Below are 22,523 nucleotides of genomic sequence, written 5' to 3'. Positions count from 1 at the left end.
TTTTAGCACCAGGAACATCCCCACAATTACGCTGAAAGCAGCCAGCAATTAGAGACACACTGTTAATAATGTTACCCAAACACACTTAAAGACTTCTAAAGGAATTTCAGACCGGTTTAAAATTTCCAACTCCCCAAAGAGATGAGGAAGCAGCTGAATCTGCATTTGATAAAAGTCCAAGACAATCCCACTCCTGCACAGACAATCTTTAAATTCATTAAGAAACCCCTCGTTCTAATTAAAGTTAAACCACATGAAAATGAATTGAAATAACTCATCTGGTAACAAAGCTGTTTTCCTTGTTTGCTCACAAGACACAAACTTCAATGCATTTTTGGGACAGAATTGCAGAATTCCTCCCTCTGCATTTTTTTACTGTCATAGATGTCATAGAAGCTTTTAATACCAAGAGACTGTAACATGTCTCTAACCCAAAAATTGCATTATATCACTGTTTTGCTATATGGACCCAGACTCTTGGAGATTTTGTGGTAAAAAGAGACTGATTTTACTTGATGCTTTTAGCACTTCTGTTGGTATGTTGTCCATTGCTTCAGGACATTGTTTTTTCTATTTTTTTTTTTCTCTTTTCACCTCTTTTTTCTGCTGTTTTTAGCTTTGATCTACTTGGGAACAGTTTCTGGCTCAACCAGATCTCCATGGAACTTTGATAGCCACTGGACATGCAGAAGAGCTGTTCCCAACATTCCTTCCAGCAATAAATGCAGATATTTCCCACTCTCTTGATTTAATCAGTCAGAGTTTTGGTTTGGATGGTGTTGGTAGAAGCCTCCCCAGGTAAAAGTTTTTCTTTTTACCTGGAACTCGCAGGGCTTTTCACTGCAGGCTCTGCCAGGGGCAGTGCCTTGTCTCCTCTAAGCCAAATAAATGCCCTCACTTGGCATCACTGCTGCTTTGCACTATGAAAGTTTAGAAAATTTTATTCCCAGAAGGACCAGAAAAAAAGGTTTTTTTGCTAATATGGCTTTTCCCATCTTTCTCTCTGCATCCTTTTTTTCTTTTTTTCCCCAAGTCCTTTCTCTTTTTGGTAATTTCAGCAGGTCAAGCTGAGGTTTCCTGGTCTCAGACTTTGATCAATACATTTCCCTACCAAATATAAGCTGTTTTTTCTTCTATTTTCAAATCAATACCCTGGAGTCTGAAAAACAGTCAAACAAGATGAAAACCATGGCATTTAAGCAATCCTACCATAACAGACTTGTTTTCATGTTTAGAGATAAATCTGCTGCTCACATCGACTCGGGGATCAGGGGCCTTTATTTCAAATATAATTCTCTCAATAAGTTTACACAACATTTACAAAAATTAAAATGCTCCTGCTTTGTGGATTTGGTTTTTTTGGTTGTTGTTGTTGGGGTTTTTTATTTTTTTTTTTAATCTGTTTTTATATAAGCTACTTTTCCCCCACTTCTTACTTTTTTTTCCAAGTGCAGAAAACACTTTCAAAGTCACCCCAAGGGAAAGCTCTAAGCCAGAGGACATACAACATTTTCACTTTTTTGTGCTTCAGGCTAAGATAGTTTGACTGATCCATCATCTGAGTACTAGGCAAAGCATAAATGATGTATGAAACGTCAGCTGAAATCTTAGTGCACCTTCATGCCATTAATTGCATTTTTTAAATCTGTATCATCTACAGAAATGCCCCAACATAAACACAGTTGTAAATGTAAACACTTCAGAGGGTTTGGTTTGGTTTGGTTTGGTTTGGTTTGGTTTGGTTTGGTTTGGTTTGGTTTGGTTTGGTTGTAGTGCTTTTGTTGTGTTGGTTTCTTTCTCTTTTGGAGGAGGAATGTTTGTGGATTTGTGTTTGTTTGGGTTTCTCAGTGGTGCAGAAGTTGAAGAGAGACATGCCAGGGGTTTTTAATGACTGCTTTGCAAGGCTTGGTCAAAATCTCATCTTCTAGACAAAAAAATCTAGGTAAGAGTCCCGAAGTACAACGGAATTCCAATCAGCCAGCAGAATTTGGCCACTATTTTTAATTAGGAAATGTAGTATATCTTCCCTCAGAACTTTTTAAATTCCTGCAAAGGTATCTCAAAACATACTCCAGTCCTGATTAAAAGAAATGTAATATTTGATCTTCCTCCTTGGTGTGTGAGAGGACAGAAAAAATGAGGAAAGGAACTGAAGTTATGCTCTGATATTCAGAATTTTCTCTGAGGATGTGGAGCCCAGTCGGGTTTGGCTGCATGGCAGAATTTGGGTTTTTTACAAACATAAAAGCAGATTTCCATTGCTTTGAACATTGTCCTGCTGCACGTTGGGAACGAAACAAATGAAATTATCTCTCTGCTGGGAGTAATGCAGTTTTTTTGGTCAGAAAAATTCATGAATTCCCATATTTCTCTAGATCTGATGTCACTGCATGGACTCTTCCTTTGTGACCTAATGTCTGCCCCTTTCAGCTGTGGAGCTAAACTGTTCTCAGGAGTTTCTTTTGTAGTTATATTTGTCCTCTTTCTTGCCTGTTGCTTTTATCAATATTAAATGTAACATCAATTCATTGCTGCTTCAGAATGCCTGAAATTGAATTTACTGTTCCAATATTAATACAATTATTAACTTGCTTCTGGAAACTCTCCATCCTAAATCCAAGTGACTGTTGCTCATTCTGCTGGCCATGAAGCCCTCCTGTTCATTTGCTATTAATAGAGAAGTTTCTATGCTTTTTCTTTACCTAGGTACTTTTCAGATAAATGTAACCTTTTTTCCTAATGAAATTCTTAGGCTGAAGAATTTATTATTATTTTTATTCTTGCCACTTGCCTTGGGAAAGCAGAGACTTTGTGAAGAAATTCATTTTTCACTGCATGAGCACAGCCACTGCCCTGCACTCTGCTGAACTATGTTAATTTTCCTTATCAGTCTGCCATAGAAAGATAAACTGAGGTGTTTATCAAAATAAAATTTTGTGAAGGTTACATTTTCACATCCTCAGCTCCTTAACTTTATCCCTTGGTACAAAATGAAGCAATCTCCCAGTGCACAGGTTAAAGCAGAAAAGTGGCCCTTTCTGGCTGCCAGAGATTTTCAGAATAAATGAGAATTATTCCTGCTCTTTGTACCCCTCTGGGTCTCTGGAATGCTGTCATTCCCCCATTCCATCTTGCTATTTGTATAAATATCTCATTTTAATCAAACCATAAACAGAGAATTTGCCTTTGCTGATTTTGTGGGTGTTTCAAAATATCAATTTTATTGAACCTCAGGCCTTTAGCTACCTGGCTATTTTTTTTTTCCCTACTCCAATTCATTTTCTTGATAAGAATTAAAATATTTTCTGTTTCTACAGATGATAAATTTTCTTATTAAAAAAAGACTAAGAGGCTGAATTCCTTTCTAAAACGGTAAGGTATTCTATCAATCAAATACATTAAAACTGATTAAAACAAGCTTGAGGGGAAAAAGAAAATAAGAATCAAACCTATCATTTTTGAAAATTTAGCCTCCTATTTTGAGTTCTATCAGAGAATAAATATGGTGACTTTCCAGAGACTTTGATAAAAAGGCAGCTCAATAAGTTTTAAAGGTATTCCAGTCTATTGTTCAGATAAGCAAAAAGCAAAGGAGATTGGAATTACAAACCAATGATTTTTTTCACTCTCAGGAATTGAATAGTTTATCAATTCCCCTTAAACACAACTGAAATCACCTTTTCAATCTGATTTTTATTTTTTAACTGCTACTTAAGACCACTTGCCGTAATTATGTTGGAAAAGCATTATTATGAGTCCAAATGCAGAATTTTTCCAGAAAAATATTTTCATTTATGATTTTAAGCGGGAAAAATAAATCCTGTGCTTTCATTTGCTATTTTTCTCCTTAAATCATATTTTTATAAAGTTTAGTGAGTATATTTGTCTTTTCTTTAATTATCAAATGATTAATTTGTCCAAGTAGTCTGAAATATTTCTCAGCCCAAAGTAATAAATTCACAGATTGTTGAGCAGCCAAGGCAGTTGCAGATGCTTTTTTTTTTTTTTTTCAGAGTAGTTCTCAGCCATTTAAAAACTCGGTAGCTGAGCTGAACTTCTATTGTAATTCCATCACAGTTATTTAGCTAAAAGAAGCAATTCTGGAATTTTCAGGCAAGCCCATGATAGCAATGTATAATCCTTAAAATTGTGACACTGATATTACTTTAGACCTTTTTATGGCAAGATTAAAAGGGCTTTAATACCTTTCTCTCACAAAGTGGTGTGGAAATACTGTCTGCTCTGTTTCCTCAAATAGCTGCTCAGGCTTGCAATCATTTAAAAATATTATCTTGGGAGTTTCCAGGGCACAAAAGTTAAAAGATAAATTGTGCTGCTCCTCCAAATGTTAGGATATGCATGCTAATCTGACATTTCTGAGCAAGGGGTGGAATAAAAACGTCCTGGAGTAGGAGGGAGGCTGTTGGACAATAGGTGGTCATTAAGAAAATATCAGCATGTGATTAACAACTACAGATACCTGCAAAATCTTCAGAATTCATTTTTTCTTTAAGAATCAGGAGAAATTCTTGAGGATCCATTCATGTGCATATATGATGATCCTCATCTAGAAAGTCACAACAGTGCAGACCTTCCAAACAGTTTCATTATTGTTATTATTTTAAATTTCCTCAGCTTATTCTTCTCAAGACCTGCAGGGTGATCACTGAATACTGAAGGAAAGGAAGGAATTCCAGGATTTTTTGTTTCTCTCTCTTGAGCTGTGTCAGGATGCAGAAGAGATTTTATAACAGGCAGGACAGAGTTTATCTCTCCATGGAAATCAGAGCAGCTGTTATCACTTCTCTGGAGATCCCTTTGAAAGTCTCATCTGCATTTAAGTCTGATAAAATCATCTTTGAGCTGGAGGTCAGTTATGGCACAGGACATCTGGCCTGATCTCTGATTGTTCACTGAGAGCTGCTCTCCCAGGCTGAGAAATCAGAAATCCTTCTGCTCTGTGAGCCCCAGATCCGCTCCAGAGAAAGCTGCAGATTCCTCTAGATCAGCATACTCATCAGCATGGGATGGTCCTCATAAAAAACCCCAAAAATGCAAAACCATGTGTGAGTTCTCCTTCTCTGAACCAAAATCTGCTGACTGGACACCAGTTCTATGTCAGAAATTCTGCAAAAATACTTGAGTGGCAAAGTGCTGGATGATGTATGTGCAAATGCAGTGCAGGATACAGCACCAATAATGCAGGAGGGTTACAGCAGGAGCTGCCCCATGCCAAATGCACCACTGCAAAAAACTAAAAAAAAAATAGTAAAAATCTGATATAAGTAGCTTTGGAGGAAGAGTATGATTTGCAAACAAGAACAGTCCAAAAATAATTATAGAAAAGTAAGAATAGCAATATTTAGGTTAACATTTACCATAAAAGACCAGAAGCATATTACCATTGAAAAGGCTTGGAAAATATCTCGTGAAAATGTGCTGTAGTGTTTTTGTACAGAAAGTTCTGTAGAATATCCTTTTTTTCCTGAGCCGAGTGGAAGAATTACTGAGAAAGATTTCCCTAAGAGTTTGTGTGCCTTTCCATATGCCACAGTTTAACAGACACTAGCAGGTCTGTTTATATCATCATTTTTTCATCTTTACAAAAAAATAAAAATTGCTCTTTGCTAGTTTTCATATGTTCCCTGAAGATTTTCATCTTGAAAATAAAAGAGCTTAATTATTTCCATAATGGAAGGATTAGTGTTCCCATGAGCAGATTCATTCTGTTTGAAAGTCATTGTAGGTGTAATAAATGCAAGCAGTTCATGACCAATGCAGCTGCTTCACAAATTACTGGAGTTAAAAAAATAAGGGAATAATTAAAAAAAAATAAAACAAAAAACTCAACCAAACAACAAGAGAAAAGAAATTTTTAAAAGAGAGGATTAAAAATAAAACTAAACAAGACTAGTGCCATCAGGTCAAATTAGTTGAGGAAAGTGTAATACTATAGCTGACACCTAAACAACCCTCAATGTTCCTGTGGTTTTTCACAAGAGAGTTTAGGGATGTGGCATTACAGCTGCCAGGAGGGTTTCCATATGCTGAATGCCTTTAGATGTGCATTATATTTTATTTTCTGTTGACCAGTGGATTGGGGATTCTGTGTTCTCATTGCACTGCTGTAACCACGGGCTGCCCTGTTCGTGTTTTACACTCTGCATGGCCCAGGGGCAGTGCCCAGCTCAGAACAGAAATCACCCCGTGGATGTGGCTCCAAACCTGTGCAGCAGCTCTGGCTGCCTTCAGAGCTCTGCTTGTGAAGAGGGTCCCACAGAGAGCCAGCAGGAGGAATGACACTCTCAAACCAGCATGGCTGGGTGTCATCCTCCTTTATTGTCTCATTTATCCATGTTTTCTACCTTATTGCCTTACATCATGCAATAGCTAATTAACACTCATTGGCTAATGTAATATAATTACATATACAGATCACTTATTGATTGGCTGTTGTACTGCAAGTGTCTGATCAGAATCACAGAATCACAGAATCACAGAATCACGGAATCACAGAATTATAGAATCACAGAATCACAGAGAAATGAGCCTGGAAGAGACATCATCAAGTCCAACCCATGCCCTCACACCACAACTAGACCATAGCACCAAGTGCCATGTCCAGTCTTTTTTTGAACACATCCAGAGATGGTGATTCCACCACCTCCCTGGGAAGATAGTTCCAGTACTTTATTATTCTTTCAGTGATTTTTTTTTCCTGATATCCAATCTGTACCTTCCCTGATGTAGCCGAGGCTGTGTCCTCTTGTTCTGCCAGTGCTGCCTGGGGTCAGAGACTGACCCCACCTGTCTGCAGCCTCCCTTCAGGAGTTGTGGAGAGCAATGAGGTCACCTCTGAGCCTCCTCTTCTCCAGCTGAACAACCCCAGCTCCTTCAAATGTTCCTCACAGGGCTAAACAGGCTAAAGAACCCAGGCTGAACAACCCCAGCTCCTTCAAACATCCCTCACAAGACTTGTGTTCCCAGACCCTCATCCGTCCGTGACATTTTCAGCATCCAGCATTGACTACTCTGTTTGTACAAAGCTTATTGTCTTTTCAAGGATGTCCTAAATCCTTCTAAAGTAACTAAAGTAACTCAGTAATCTGCAGGCCAAGGTTGTCCAGTTCCTGCAAAGGAGCAGCATCTAGGACAGCGTGTCCTTGTTCCTGAGAAATTCCCCAGCAGTTTGTGCTGGTTCTAAAGCAAAAGCTGCTGGATCCGAGTCAGTGAATTCAAGGAGCTTCCCAAGCTCCCTTCTGCAGCAGAGCTCGGTGGCACAGGTAGGAGAAGGAGGTTTCACCATCCCTGCCCGGCTGCAGGGCTCTCTCTGCTGCACCAAAACTCGGTGGCACAGGTAGGAGAAGGGGGTTTCACCCATCCCTGCCGGGCTGCAGGGCTGTCTCTGCTGCACCAAAGGCTGAGGAGGCAGAGCAGTTCATGTGGGCACTGCAGAGCTCCTCTCCTTCCCTTTATTGTTTTACAGTCCCTTCCTGCTCATGCAGGAATCTCTTTATGGCTGTGAGAGTCTCATGGCTTTAAACTGCTCCTGTGTTTTCTGGGGACTTCACAAGTTCCCAGAGCAATTTAAACTCGGTGTGGTAAAGGAGACCTTAAAAGTTCTCTTCCTTTTTCTTACCTTTTAGGAAGTAGCATCAAACTGTCCTTTCAAAATGAGTCTGCATTTATGATTCAGTGCAGTGCAGCAGCCCAAGGGCCAGTCCAGATAAGCTGCTATAAATCATTCAAAGCAGGGAGATAATAACACTCTTATTTAAGATCCAGGTTTATATTATGTATGTTTATAAAAGAGAAATAGGTGTCTCTGACTGACTCCCAACATCCCAGCCTATTTGGGGAAGTCTTTTCTGTGACTTATGTAGTCTTTGATCAATTTTCACCGCTGTTCAGTGAGCAACTTTATGTTTACTTATCTGAGGTTTTTAAAAGTAGTTATAATTAAAGTAAGTCTAGTATGTTGTAGAAATAGACTAGTATCCTGCCATTGTGGAAACACTACTTTAAAATGCTGAATTTTGTCCTCTGAAACTATATATCTGTGCATGAAGGGTGATTTCCGTAATCACTGGTCCAATTTAACAGATTCAAAAAGATGCAGTCCTGCCACCAGCTCCTCCTGTCCCTCCCTTTCCTCTATTACATTACATTTAGCAGTCATGCAAAACATGAAATGTAGAAACAACTGGAAACTGATTTAAAAACTCCCCCAAAACACTGGTTTTCCATCAGATGAGTGAGCTGAACTGGCTTAATTTCTCACACTGAATGTGATGCACTGTGAGTGTCGGGGGAAAAGGAAATCGTGTCTTTCCATGGAAGTTTCCAGTTACTTGAGTTTGTATACACTGGGCAATCATGCTCTAAATTACTGGGTTGCCAGCAGGCTCCTGGCTCCCACTTAGAGTGTGTTTTGGACCACTCTCTGGAAAAGGTGGAATGCAATTAGAGCATCTCAGCTGAGTCTGTAGTGCCACGTTTAACCTCTCCAGAAACCCCAGTAGTGCTCTGCGTTTCTGTGAAGTACTAGTGCTGGCATTAGGAGCAATTCCTGATTTATTATTACGTGTCACTTTAATTAACATGCTGTTTCACTCCCTCTTGCAGACTGTTAATGAAGATGTTAAATAAACAGGACCAAACAGTGATCCCTGCAGAGCTCCACCAGACACCTCCCACCAGCTTGATGCATTGCCATTTTTCATTACCCTTTATTTGCACTCAGCCAGCCATTTTTAAATCCAAGTGACAGTACTCCATGTCCAAGCCAATTTGAATTAATTTTGCAAGTAGAGATTTTGTAAGACACTACATCAAGTGTTTTTTACTCAGACCAGATATATTACACATGCTTTCATCCACTAATTTTCTAAAGCTATCAGAAAAAGCAATCAAGCTTTGAAGATTACTAACACCCAGCCAGCTTTTTGCTGGTTTATTCACTTACAAAACTAATCTTGGCTTTATTAAAGATTTGCCACTCCTTCAGCTGATGACTGATTTAAAACAATGCATCTTTCTAATCCATTACCTTCCCAAAATAACATAGAGCCCTGATTATTCCTCCTAAGTGCTATTTTAGGGCCATGTGGTGTGTGAGTTTAAATTGTGATTGGCAGACAGATATTTTTCTTGAAAAGGATCTCTGATTTCAGCAGCTTAGCTTATGTTTATTTTACATGCTTCCAGCTGTTAGCTTGTATCAGCAGTTATTCCTTATTCCCAGTATGAAAGCAAGTAGGTCCTGTGCCACCTCTTTAATTATATCAGGGAAGGAACATCAGACTGGCAGTAGAGGCAAAAAATACAGTGTAGCAGGATTAGTTCTCACAAAACCAGATTTATTTCTTACAGCAGAGGAACATGCCAGCCAAAATAAACTTTCTCTCCTTATTTAATGTATTTCCTTCCTCTATGTTTTATTGCCTACTCATGCTATAAATTGTTACACTTAAGACTTCTAGTCAGAATTTGGGTTTTTATTTTCGTCTTTTGGCTTGTCCATTCCTTGTTCTCGTGCCTCCCTAAAGCTGGAACCACTGATTCAACGCCTGCTCCCTTCTGAACAGCTCCTGTGGCTGTGCAGGGCTGTGTTTGTTTCCCAGGTGTGGTTTGGGGTGCAGAGAAATGTGGTGCCTGCAGCTTTCTGCAGACCCTTCAGTCCAACTGGGAAGGTCCCAGGGATTTTTCCCTCCTGAGGCTTGGCTCACATCCTGGTTATCAAATTGTGTTTTTTTTTTAACAGCTGCCCCTACTGAAACACTTTCTTATTCTTGCCAGTGTCATTCAAATACTGTTCTTGGTTATTCCCTTACCTGGGGCTCAGCTTTGCTGATGGTGTTTTTACACTGAAATGAGTCCAAAAAGTTTACTGCTACATTTTCTCTAAATTTTTCATGCTGTTAAGTCAGCTGGTTCAGGGTAAAATTTTCAAACTGGAATGTCACCCTCACAAAAATGCTGAGTGTTTTTCAGGCTTCTGCGAGTTTAGATCACTGGGCTCCCACGATGCATGTTGAATTGTTTATTGAATGTGGTTTTTCTTTATTTCTTCACTTAATTTTGTTTATCAAAATGAATGGTCTCTTGATTCAAGACTTTCAGCTCACTGTGGAATGACTACATCAGAATACCCAGAGCTGAACTTTGCATGTATGCATGTGTGCATGAAGGCAGAAAGCACATCGATTTTCTTCCCAAGGATAAGGGAAACAAAGGTCAGAGCTCCTCACACTCTAATTTATGCAAGATTAATGCACAGAATACAGCAGAGTTCACTTAATGAGGGTGAAACATGCAGATGAGTGAAGAAGTATCATTTTCAGTTTTGATTTCCCAGTTGAAAGAATATAAAACAATACAATAATATAAAATATCTTTAAAAATAATTTCTGATTAAGAGGTAAGCAGTAGCGTATGATCCTGTTTTGAGCTGGAAACAAGGAGCTCAGCCTTTGGAATATCCTGCATTTTAGGCTTCCACACTTGTGGAAAACTGGGCACACATCTTGGGCTCTTGCCTTGGCGAGGCTGCACTTGTGGGATGCTGTCTCACAGAAATATTTCTGTGCTAATGCTTTCGTGGCTCTGGAGGCAGACTGCTGGAGAAAATCCAGAGGTTTGTGTTAAGCAGTGTCTGCAACCCTTAAAAACAAAGAAATTGCTGATGGGCTCAGAATGATAAGAAATGTCTGGTGTCTCCAGCAAAGTGCCTGGAGTTAAGAGTCCCTCCTCTGCACGGAATGACCTTCTGGAAGCTGCGCTGCCCACTTGCACTCGTGCTCAGCAGTGTTCCTCCAGATCAAGATTATGTTGTCAGCTGCCTCCCAAGGCTCCCTTTTAGTCTGTGCAGAGCTTTTCCTCAGCACGGCGTTAGTGACAGAGACACAGAGCAGACAAGTGAAAGCACAGAGAGAAAAAAGAACATTGGTGTTACTGCAGCAGGAAAAAAAAGTCACTGCCAGTGTCTGTTTGGAGCATTCCAATTTGTATAGTCTATTGTAGAAAATGAAGCTCTGCTCTTTAGAAGGGATTTATTGTCTCTAAATGGACAGGTTTGGATTTACTGTGGGCTTGAGAGGCTAAAATGAGTTTTGCTGCTGAGCATTCACATGTCTGGGTCTGTGTCTGCTCTTCCTTGGTGACCTGCCCCATATCCAGTCCCTGTTCTGTCACCTCCCCCTGAGCCACCACATTATTAATGGGCAACAGGCACACAGAAGTTCAGCCCTAATTTCTCTCCTTAAAACTGTAATGGAGGCTTTGGAAGCAGCTTCATTTTCAGCAATGTGCTGCGACTTGCACTCGAAGCAGAAATAAAAATGCCCATTTCACTCTATAACTGACTTTAATCTCCAAATTTGGCACATTCGCTCCTGAGAGGTTAACTGAATTTTCAGTTCACCAAACAGAAGTCCTTATAATGTTTCCTGGAGTTTTGCTCAGTTTTTCTCATGTTTCATGGATTTTCTGAAATAGTTCAGCCCGATGTCAAGTTTTAAACACCAGCCAGGCATCTGAGAGATAGAAAACTTCTGAACATTCTGTAGGAACTGCATAAGTGTTTTTCTCTGTATTCATCAGGATCTAGTGAGTTTAAAAGATTGTTCACAGAAACATGTTGAAAGTTGCTTCTGGAAATTCCTAGACAATATTTTGTTGAAAAAAAAAATCCACTCAGAAAAAAATAATCCCCTCTGAAAAAAATAATCAACTCTTGCCTCTTTTTTAAAATCAGAACATCACAGCTTTTTTTCTGTGCTCTCTCTTCATCTATGGTCAGTGCAAACCATAGGGTCAAGGTAGGGGCTTGTGTGATAAATCTGAAATGAGAAAATAAAGTTTCATTTGGACCCAGCTTCATGTTCTCCCTCCAAAGTTTGCTTTGTGCTCCTGAGTCTTTTGTCTGAAATTCTTGGAGTAACACTGTTAGGCTGGGAGGAAGAAATGTAATTCACAGCTTTATTCGCATCTGTAATGCCTATTACTTAATTAAAATCCATCCTGATAAAAGTCCAGATTGCATCTGCCCAGTAAGAGATGGTCTCCAATTCTCTTATCATAGAAACCGTTGTGTTTGACTGAGTTTTCCCTCTATTCTAGAATTTAAATGTTGAATTAATGAGCTTCTTCCTCCCCTCTGATTTCTAAAAGCAAAGAAAAGAACAATATTCATGCTGGTAAGAATTTCCTACAGTACTAAAATATATTTCTGCTGTGTTGGCTTTTCTGTATTTTTTCGTGCTTCTCTTTTGTTTCTAACAAAACTGGTTGCTTCCCCAAAATCTTATCATAACTTTTAGACTACAATCAATTTCTAGTGCCTTTATGAAAGCAAAGCTCTGTCATTATGTTCCCAAAGGGATGCACCAGTAAAACTGAAGTCTGGGGAATAAAATTGGAAGATTACTGTTTCTTGTCATGTATTTCTGTTTTATGGTGTTGAGTACACTGGAATGGCTTAGTGGGGAGAAAAAACAACAGCAGGGAAGGGAAGTAGCTATTAATGTCCTATCAGAGCTTGATAGGGCTTGATATCATTAAAAAAACAAACTTGTGATATCTTCAGCAATTGTAATTTCAATTATTTGCTAGCTAAAGGCAACTTTCACTGCTCCAAGTTAGGAAATCATGTAAATAGACTAATTAATATAATTTGCCTTGTGCTCCACTAAGAGAACAAAACCAAATATTTCATTTTCTAAGAGGAAAAAAAAAAAACAAAAACAAAAACCCGTGTAAACGAAATATGATAAATATTCAGTCCATCTGTAAAGCAAACATTACATATTTCCAGTCATCCTCAGCATTTCTGAGGCACTCAGCAGGATTTAATGGGATGGTGATGGCTTGCTTTGGCTCCCCAACTGCTCCCCAGTGAAGGGAAGTGCTCCTTTGTGTGGATTAGAGGCAGCTCTCCCAGAACACAGCGGAACAACGTGTGCAGCGGGGGGCCAGCAGATAGAAAGGAGGTTTCATCATCTTCTATCTGCAGCCCTTTAATATCAAGAGACTTCCACAAAACTTAAAATGAGTCTTTGAAATATTCCGTGCTGTGGAGGTAGAAAGGTACAATAAATAATATTTCTCTTTTTCCTCGTGTGGAATGGAGAGATAAAGCTATTTATAAAACTGTAAAGGCTTACAAATCATTCTAACAGGTTGTCATATGTTAATGTCAGCGAGAATTTAATCACCCAAAGTAAAAAATCTGTATTTTTTTCTCCAATCCTATCTTATTTTCGTAACTCTCTCCATTGACAGATTCTCTTGTGATGATAGATTAAAGGAATGCCCAGGACCACAAAAATGTAAAATCAGAAAAAATACAGGGACTGACCCTGTAGGTTGTTTTTAAACTGCATGTCAGTTTTATTTTTTTGTTCTTGTAGCAGTTACAGGATCTAATGAGGAGTCATTGTGCTCAGCACTGTACACCTGCTGAACAAGAAAATAAAGAGCTAATAAATAGATGGACTGTGAAGATCCAGATTTATATAACAAGTGGCAAGGCTTTCTGTATAAACCCTTTGTGGAGTTGTTGATTCAGGAATAAACAACCTTGCTTAGGAGCAGAACAATTTTATTCATCAATTTATTAATAAAGATTTTTATGACAGCTGCTTACCCAAAAAGCTGTTCAGTGACGGGTTTAATTTGCCATCTGGGACTGGAGTGCCCTGAATTCTTTGGCTTTTAGCCACTTTCACTCCTGTTAAAAGGAGACACATCCTCGGGCTTTCCAGGTGATCCCACGGTGAATTCGACTTTATCCTCTGAACCAAAGAGGAGTTTTAGAGAAAAATAAAGGCATGCATGAAGTGTAGATTTGTGATTTTATAATTTTGTTCCTATCTCTCAGTAGGTCCAGTATTGGTGAGGTTCTTTTCCAAAGCATTCCTTGGTTGCCTTTACCACTCAGATTGAATTGGGGAAGCCTCATGCCAATCTTGCTGTGCTTTTTATTATGGTGAGTGTTAGAAAAACTAATCTTTAAAGCCACCCTATTCTCTCCTTCAAAATAATGTCATGCTGTGGATGGAACTGATGGCTTTGGTTCTTTTCTTCAGCGCATGTGAGCTGTACACAGACCTGAAATGTGAATTTTGACCTGGTATTTCCCGGGATGCTGTGAAGCCCCTTTTGGGCTCAGGCAGAGGGAGCAGAACCCCTGTCCTGAGTTTCCTTTCCACTCCTGGAGGTGGCCTGCAGCAATTGAAAAAGCAGAGAACAAAAACTCAAACACATAAAGAGCACAGTGGGTCCCAGCCCTTTTGTTTGTGCTGAGGACATTCGCCTCTCCCTGGGTTTTTAGGACATGATCCTCATTTCCCTCTCCCTACATTTCACCATGTAGGGTTTGTTTCCAAGCCTTTTTAAATGAGGAATTCGGCCTATTAGAAACACAGATTTCTGTGCTGGGCTCCCTGATGAAAGGCTGGCTGTCTGATGGTGTGGGTTTGGGGGCTGTGGCACAGTGCAGAGTGTTAAGGCTGTAATAGGAAATCAAATAGTTCATTTCACAACCATCAAGTACATGCTGAGCTGCCTGACTGCTTTATGCTGCTTTATCTTTGAGGACATAAAACCTATTCTTACTTTATGAAAACATACTTTGTGTTGGATAATCATTTCATTTACATATAAAGGTTACACTTAATAAAAATATATGAACCAAAATTGCAACAAAGATACAACATCATAAACCACCTTTTTTAGAGTGTGCTGGTTTTTCCCCTTGAAAGGCTTCATTGCCTTTAAGACAGGAGATACTGCTTCAGAACTAAAGATTTAAAGCTCCTTTCTTCTGCCTGTAGTAAAAGTAATAAAGCTTTTTATTGTACAAAGACTGTAAATATATTTAGCAATAATTTCAACAGCTGGAAGTGTCTAGATGTCTACCGTGGAAATACAAGGATCATATTTACCTAGACTTGGCCTTGAAATTTCTATAACCCTTTTCTTTCCACCTAAGCAGCACTGAGCAGTTATTGGCTGTTATCTTGTAAACACGGCAAGACAATCTCGTGGAGAAAATGACTCGGTGCAGTCCGAAATAAGACACTGCTGGAGCAAGAATGCTGCGAGTATTTTCTGTTGTCGTTGTTTGTGACAACTGTTTCCTGCAAAGAGGAATCGGCCCCGCAGCCCCAAAGCTCCTGCAGAGCTCCCAGAGCACAGGCAGGGATGTTGTTTGGGGAATTCACGGCGAAAAAAATAATAGAGAATGTGGGAATAATGGTTTTTATCATTGCTTTTGTTGTCCTGAATGCACGGGATGTTTGGGTTCGGTAGAGTGGCAGATTTAGGGGACACTAAAGTTTGTTGCTGTTGGAATTGCAGAAAGCTGAGAAGCAAACCTGCATCAATTTTCATTCCTGCCAACATCTCGTTGCCTTTCTCAGTAAATATCTCAGCACTGCCAGCGTTTCATCCCTAAATCAGTATTAATACATTTCCATTCTTCCAGTTTTATACTGTACTTCTGTTGACCCAAGAATACAAACACACTCTCAGCTCCTAAAGCTTATTATCCTCTGAGGAACGTGCGCAGAGAGACAAAGGTTCTCTGTAAGCACTGCAGCAGTGCCTCCTCCAAGCCCATTTATAAAATAATTATAATTGTTCTAACTCTGTGTGATGGGAAGTACAGCCAATTATTGCACAGTTATAATCACAAAATAGAGACAAAATGCAGGCACAGACATTCCTTGTGGGGAGAAGAGTAATCAGGAGTAAGTTGATGAGTGTGGTTAGAATGTCTGTTGAAATTTAGCTGTGAGAGGTATTATCTGAAGGATAAATACTTGCAGAGTTTCCAGGAAAAGAAGGAAAAATATTCCAAAATATTAGTTAGCTCCACTGAAATTGTTCTTTTGGGGGTTTTTCAGAGGTGCACTTAGGCCTTTCAGTCATTCAGATTTTTCTGGGCATGGTCTCCTACCCTAGCATGTCGAATGTGGATGTGACCTACTGTAAAATGCTAATTTATTATCCTATTAAATGGTTTTGGTGACCTTTTGGTAGAGTTTTCTCATCTTCTCAGCTGACCTATGCCCTGCCTTTTGCACTCTGAAATTGAAGAGACCACACTGAAACAGAGAAATTTTGATTAACAGAACAAACGTTTCACTCAGGAAATTTTAAATTTTGACTTGTAATACTTCACAGTTCAAAACAGCATGAAAAAAAAAATCATATCTTTATGTCTCAAAAGGTTTTGAGAAAATACTAAAACATCCAGTTTTTGACAGCATCTTGCCAGCTACTTGAATTTGAAACATGAGAAAAGTCTCTAGAGAATACAGGAAGAGTGATGATAGTCAGAAGGAAATGGATTGTGTATTGTTAAAAAACAAGACCTATCCAAACATGCAGGAGTAATGGTAGGTATCAAATCAAGACAAATGTTATTGTGCTGATAATAAGTTAGGTTAAGACAGTAAAGTTTTCTAACAAGGCTGGAGGAGGAGACTTCTTTCTGATGGATGAGAAGACCCCCAAAGTGAAGGAAAACAATCTGTAAAATAATTCATCTCTCATTTTCTAACAACAGCTGTTTTAAAAATTATTATTGAAACAGATTTGAGCAACTTTTAAGTATCATATCTTGATATTAGTGCTACATTTTTTGCAATAGGCAGCAAACCTTGTATACCATGAATTTCTAAATTAAAATATTTAACTTAGTGGAAAGTAGAAGAGCATTTTTAAAAGGAGACATCAGTAGTGATTAGCAATGTCAATTAGCAGTGTAAACAAGCATGAGCTCATGTATTTCTGTGAAATTAAATCCAACTGTCTCAGCAGGGATAAAGTTACTTTCTTTGCCACTGAAAGGGAACTGTTCCATGGCTCCCAGACCTGCAGGTGATCTATTACAGCAGCTATCAGATACAGAGCATTACATTATCAATTTCTATCTTAAATCTCTGATAGGATTTACTGAATCTGATTGTAGGAAACATACACTTGACAAGACCATTTCTCTGGGATCCTTTGGGGATGGCAATGGAGTTTTGGGTTTGTAAAACACAATCACATGTCCAGCTGATACAAATTGGCACTGATATTAATGCAATTCCATCTGGTTTGTCAAGATTTTATGTTTCTGGGTCTAAAATAAATGTACCAGTAAGTCTAATGTCCACCTGGCATGTCTTAAAAAAAAAAAAGTATATGATGATATATTATATAACAATGTAATATTATATATCATATGATATATTATATATTATGGATAATATATAATATATAATATATATTATGGATAATATATATTATATATTATGGATAATATATAATATATAATATATAATATACAATATACAATATATAATATATAATATATAATATATAAGATATAATATATAATATATAATATATAATAGAAAATATATAATAGAAAATATATAATAGAAAATATAATATTGTATATTATATTATATATTATATATTATAACATACGAATGCATTATTATTATTATTATATATTATTAATAATATTGTATAATAGTATTCTACAATAACAGATTTAGGTCTCCATTTTGGGTAAAATAAGATGTATAAAGATACTCTCCCCTACAAAAATAAGCCTCTATTGATGAAATATTGATGAAAGATGAGAAAATATCAAGAGGAACTGAAAGTGTCTGCACAGGAGGATTTGTTTTATAAGCAGGAACAGGAGGTTGCACCAATACAGAGCCACAAGGGCTTGGGTTCCACCTTCTGCAGGGAATAAACTGCTGAAAGTGGGACACTGAGCAAGCACAGCCACCTCAGCACACAGCACCAGTGGCCTGGGAAGGGAATTAATCTAAATATAAATTTAAATATAAATTTAAATGTAAATTTAAATATAAATTTAAAAAAATACAAAAAGCTCCTGCAATCCCCTGTGAAGGAGTTCAGGGTGATGGGGCTTTATAAATAAATGTGGCTACTTGGATGCAGATTGTTAAAGCTGCATAACTTTGTACTTCCTTCAATGCTTTTAATTCTTCCTTCATAAAATCAAATTAAAGTTAGAAAGTGTAGAAGTTGAAGAGAAATTTATACTGAATAATGTGATTTTGATTCTGAAATGACCTAAATCTTCTTTGTTTCCACCTTCAGGATGAGATGGGGTGAACATTTCTGTCCATGTTTCCTGCAGAAGACCTTGCTCTCACCTGCACCTTCGTGCCACAGACAAATCTTCCAGCTCACAGAACGGGATAATTAGAAAGGAAGAAATTTTTATGGTTTGACTTGGAGCCTTTCATTGCAGTTTATTTGATAGTTAGAAGCATCAGCACCTCAGAAGTTAATGATCTGCCTGAAATAATGGGGATTTTAGAAGATGGAATGTTACTAAATTAATAAATATAATAAATATTAACCATTTCACTGCAAGTATATAGCCTTTCTGAAAAATAAAGCTGAGAATAATGCTGGATTTTCAGCTCAGAAGTAATGGTTTCATATATTACTGAGATATATTTTATTAATGATGCTGATATCCTGAACAGAGCTGTGCATTACATTCATAATGCCCATCTGGGCTGTGCTTGCATGTTAATTAAAAAACTATTCCTCTTAATGTGGAGATGCTCCCTGTCTTCAGGCTTGGTTCATTCAGCAAGTTTAGAACATTGATAAGCGTGGGGGAAATGTTTAATATCTGCTCCTTAAGTTTATGGTGAAACAGTGAAAGTTTACCACCTCCCCAGGTAATTAGCTTCCAATACAGAAAATATTTTGGGATTCTCTAGGATCTACTGAACAAAATAAAAAGTATGGTGAGAGATGAAATGAATTATAGACAAGTGAAGGAAATGGGGAAAGTTTTAAGAGAAATTGTTTTATATAGAATAGTTATTATAACACTTAGTCATTAAAACAGCAGTAATAAAATTATATTTATAGCTGAATAAGGAGTCTCGGTGTGATTAAGATATGGAAGTAGCTAATTGGACTGCTGAAATATTAGGATATTGAAGTGATGAAAAGTATACAAATGAAAATAAAAGTGCATAAAAATTAATGAGGAGGCTGAAATAGGAAATGGAATAAAGGAAAATAACAAATGAAGCAATGTGGAATGAATAAACACCCAGCTGGTAGACAAGGAGATATTGAGGGCATTGCAGAAGTGAAGGGATATTCATTGTCTCAGAGCTGCCATTTGTGCAGCAGCTCTGCCCGGGGTCAGGATTTGGGGTTCCTGTGGGTCCAGCTCATCCCTCTGGCTGCCCTGGCTGCCTCCAGGGGCACAAACCCAAAAACACCCGTGGCTTTGATTTTAGCCCATGGAAAAAGCTGTCAAATTTGTATGAGGAATTACAAACCACAAGGGTTTGAGTAGTGTGATATTTGAACTAACACAGGGTGTAAAACTAGAATTTTTTGATTTTTAGAATGGGGTTCAAGGGGGTAGAAGATGGAGAGATTTGGGTGTGTCCTGACCTTCTTCTCCTTCTCCTTGCCCTCCATGTCTTGGTGTGATGGTGACACTTTTCTATCGGTTTAAGGCAGAGATTCAGAGTCAAACATGGGTGATGGGAATTGGTAATAAATTGTAAACAGACACATAGTTTTGAGTATATAAGGTGGGAGCTGCTCAAGGCTCAGGGTCAGAGTGCCACGGCCTCCTTGCTAGCCAGAGCTGGGCAGGTCAGAGAGAGAATGTTTAGATAAGAAGAATAAACAACCTTGAAACACAATGGGAAACATTCCAGGCTCCTCTGGCCTCTGAGCCCTCCCTGGGGTTTTCTCTTCCCCAGCAGGAACAATCTCCCCTCTCAGCCTGTCCTCACAGCAGAGCTGCTCCAGCCCTCTCAGCACCTGTTTTCTCTCTCTCAGTAAGAAAAACTGTTCTCAGAACACACTATATTTATAGGTTTATTAATCAGATGATTCTAAATTCTTCGACTCATATTTCAATCCTTTCAAGATTCTCATAATCGTTTTTAAAAATGTGTTGTCCCAGCTTGGAAGATTTGGTAAAAATACAAACAATTTGGAAAACATATAAAACACTTATGATGAAAACAATGAGATTTGCTGCACACTTCTATCTGCAGCTTTGCAGTGATAAATTCAATAGAATTGTTACTGCAATTATACATCAGGACACACCAAGTTTATGCTTGCACATAAATATGAGATGAACTGTCCTGCCAAGCACTTTAAGTAGCAGCTGATGTTTCATTATATCCCTGATTTATACCAACAAGGTAAGATATCTACAGTTAACTAACTCTGTAAATAATTTTGTCCTCTGAGATACCTCGATGTGAAATATGGTCAGGAAGGAACAGCAAAACAAAGAGTTTGGAATAAACATATTCTTTGATTATGAAGAAACAACTTTACCTATATTTATCCACCTAAACTGAATTCTGTTTTACACAGAATTATCTGATCTCTTCACTATATGTAGCTAGAGAGGCTAAACCCCAGAGCTACATTCTTATTGCATGTTCTGTCAAACAGACATGGTTTCAGCAAATTCCTTGCAGGAAAATGTGGAATTTTGATTTAGATGACCACTGAGTCTTTAGTTTTAGATGATTTTCCCCCCTGAGAACTGTAGTTTTTATCATGACCACTGTGACACTGCCCAGAAGGAAAACCTATCCTCCCTGCAGAAAGCCAAATTTCTGCTCTCAAACTTGAGTTTGGAATTCAGAGAGTAGAGAGAGAGTAGTTATATGCTAAGGCAGAAGCAACAGTTCCTGAACTGTTAACAAACAAATAACAGAACTCTGCAAAGCCCACCATGGATTCTGGGCTGAGCAGATCTGTGTCCTTTCAGAAAGGTTCTCTCCCAGTTTGCTAGCAGAGAAACTGTCAGAGCAGTCCTTTGGATTATTATTAGTCCTTGCTATTATTAGGATGAAGTTTTTTCCTCTAATATCCAGCTTTGAGCTTCCTTACGCCATTTAAACCTATTGCTTATTCACTGTGGCCATGAGGAACAGATAATTCCTTTCCTCTTTGCAACAGCCTTTTATTTTCCTGATGACTGCTATAATGTTGTCTCATTTTTCTGTCTTTAGGCAAACTACTGCAATTCAATTATTCTTTTGGCACAGGTGGTATTGATTATTCCTAAGTATTCTTGTCCCCAGCACTTTTGCCATTTAAACTATCCTCTGTTTTAAGAGCTAATCTCTACCTCAATAAATTTGTCATGTGGAAGCTTAAGAAAACACAAGGTCTTTTTTTTTTTTTCATACAGTGTGTAAATAAATGATGGAAGACTTTACACTGGGCACTGCAGAAGCCAAATTATAAATGGGTTCAAAAAAGGATTATACACAGCCCTTATGGAAGAACGGTCCAGAGGGAGCAGCTGAAAATAATTTTCTAAATGCAACCTCTAGCACAGGAGTTCTGAAATTATGGATTGTACCTGGGAGGGATGAACAAGGAAAGGGTTGTTCTTTACTTGCCCTGTTTCTCACATCCTTTCTCTAAGCATCTGTGACAGGATGCTTCAGTTATGACCTTCTTTTTTGGGATTGCTTCATCCTTAATAAGCTTAGGATACACTGGTTTGCATATGCGTTTTGTAAATTTGTTGGCTTATTATTTCTGATAAAACTCATAAAAGGATTATGGGCCTCTTATCTCCTACCAGATTAATTGTGAGCTAAAACAGTAAAGGTTAAGAGGCTTGCCATTTCCTTTCTTCTCCTCTTGCAGATGGCTGCCTGAGTCTCTCTAAAAACATTTATCCTTCATCTTGTTCATTAGTTGTTGACCTATACCTTGTAATATAATCCTCACTCCTTTATAAGATAAAGGGAAAATATTATGTAATTATGGAGATAGTCTCATTCTTTGAAACATTTAATTATTTTTTTGAACTGTCCCTATTTCTTGGTTTAACTTAAGTTTTAAAACAGGGAATTCCAATTCTGAGTTATTAAAAAAAAATCATACTGCTTGTTTTTAAGTAGCATCATTTTGATTTTACTTACTTCCCTCTTCTCCTTCCCTTATTGTTATTATTAAGAAATTTGGTTGAGACTGGTCTTTGGAGGAGAGTAAATTGACTCTGTACAACCTGGATATGATTAGTGGGTGGGGGAAGAGCCAATTAATTTAATGCCAGAGCTAATATTTATCCCTTTTCCAGCTTCTATTTTCTAGCTCATTTTGTCATTTCTTAGTACTGTTTATCCCCGCCTGGCTTTCAATGCTGTGACATTATTTTTCTTTCATCTGCTCTGGCAAGAGATTGTGTGTTTTGATCTCTAATCTCGCCCTTCCAGGGTGGGTTTTGCTGCAGTGCCTTTCCTGGGGGGCTGCAGACAGAACCAAATGCAAACCCCAGCTGGAGCCGTGCTGCTGTGGCACAGGGAGGCGGCTCGGGCACCGTGTGGAGCTGCTGGCTGGGAAATAAAGGATCCCTGGGGGGGTTTGAATGCCCTGGCGGGTGTTGATAGCCCTGACCTGCCCCAGGTGGGCATTGGCATCCCCACCCAGCCCAATCCAATCCAATCCAATCCAGT

General features: G+C 38.4%; 2 long non-coding RNA genes across 12 annotated transcripts in view; one reads left to right on the top strand and one right to left on the bottom strand.

Moving 5' to 3' along the window:
* The window catches only part of LOC140684143 (uncharacterized), a 34,844-nt gene extending 29,072 nt beyond the window's left edge, over positions 1–5,772 (bottom strand). Inside the window, exon 1 of the long non-coding RNA XR_012055913.1 lies at positions 4,481–5,772. This is a non-coding gene — a long non-coding RNA (uncharacterized lncRNA). The remainder of the gene's footprint in view (positions 1–4,480) is intronic.
* Positions 1–18,463, top strand: part of LOC121469970 (uncharacterized) — a 102,854-nt gene extending 84,391 nt beyond the window's left edge. For 5 of the 11 annotated variants that reach the window (XR_012055911.1, XR_012055907.1, XR_012055905.1 and 2 more), the window contains 3 exons: positions 12,121–12,197; positions 13,880–13,987; positions 18,136–18,463. This is a non-coding gene — a long non-coding RNA (uncharacterized lncRNA). Of the gene's footprint in view, positions 1–616; positions 3,373–12,120; positions 12,198–13,879; positions 13,988–18,135 lie in introns of all 11 variants that reach the window. The other 6 variants (XR_012055910.1, XR_012055906.1, XR_012055908.1 and 3 more) reach the window with 6 other exon arrangements.
* Positions 18,464–22,523: the final 4,060 nt, after the last annotated feature.

This window comes from Taeniopygia guttata, chromosome 4A, assembly GCF_048771995.1.
Source record: "Taeniopygia guttata chromosome 4A, bTaeGut7.mat, whole genome shotgun sequence".
NCBI lineage: Eukaryota > Metazoa > Chordata > Aves > Passeriformes > Estrildidae > Taeniopygia > Taeniopygia guttata.
Note: the sequence above shows the minus strand (reverse complement) of the source record. Positions and strands in the feature narration are given on the sequence as shown.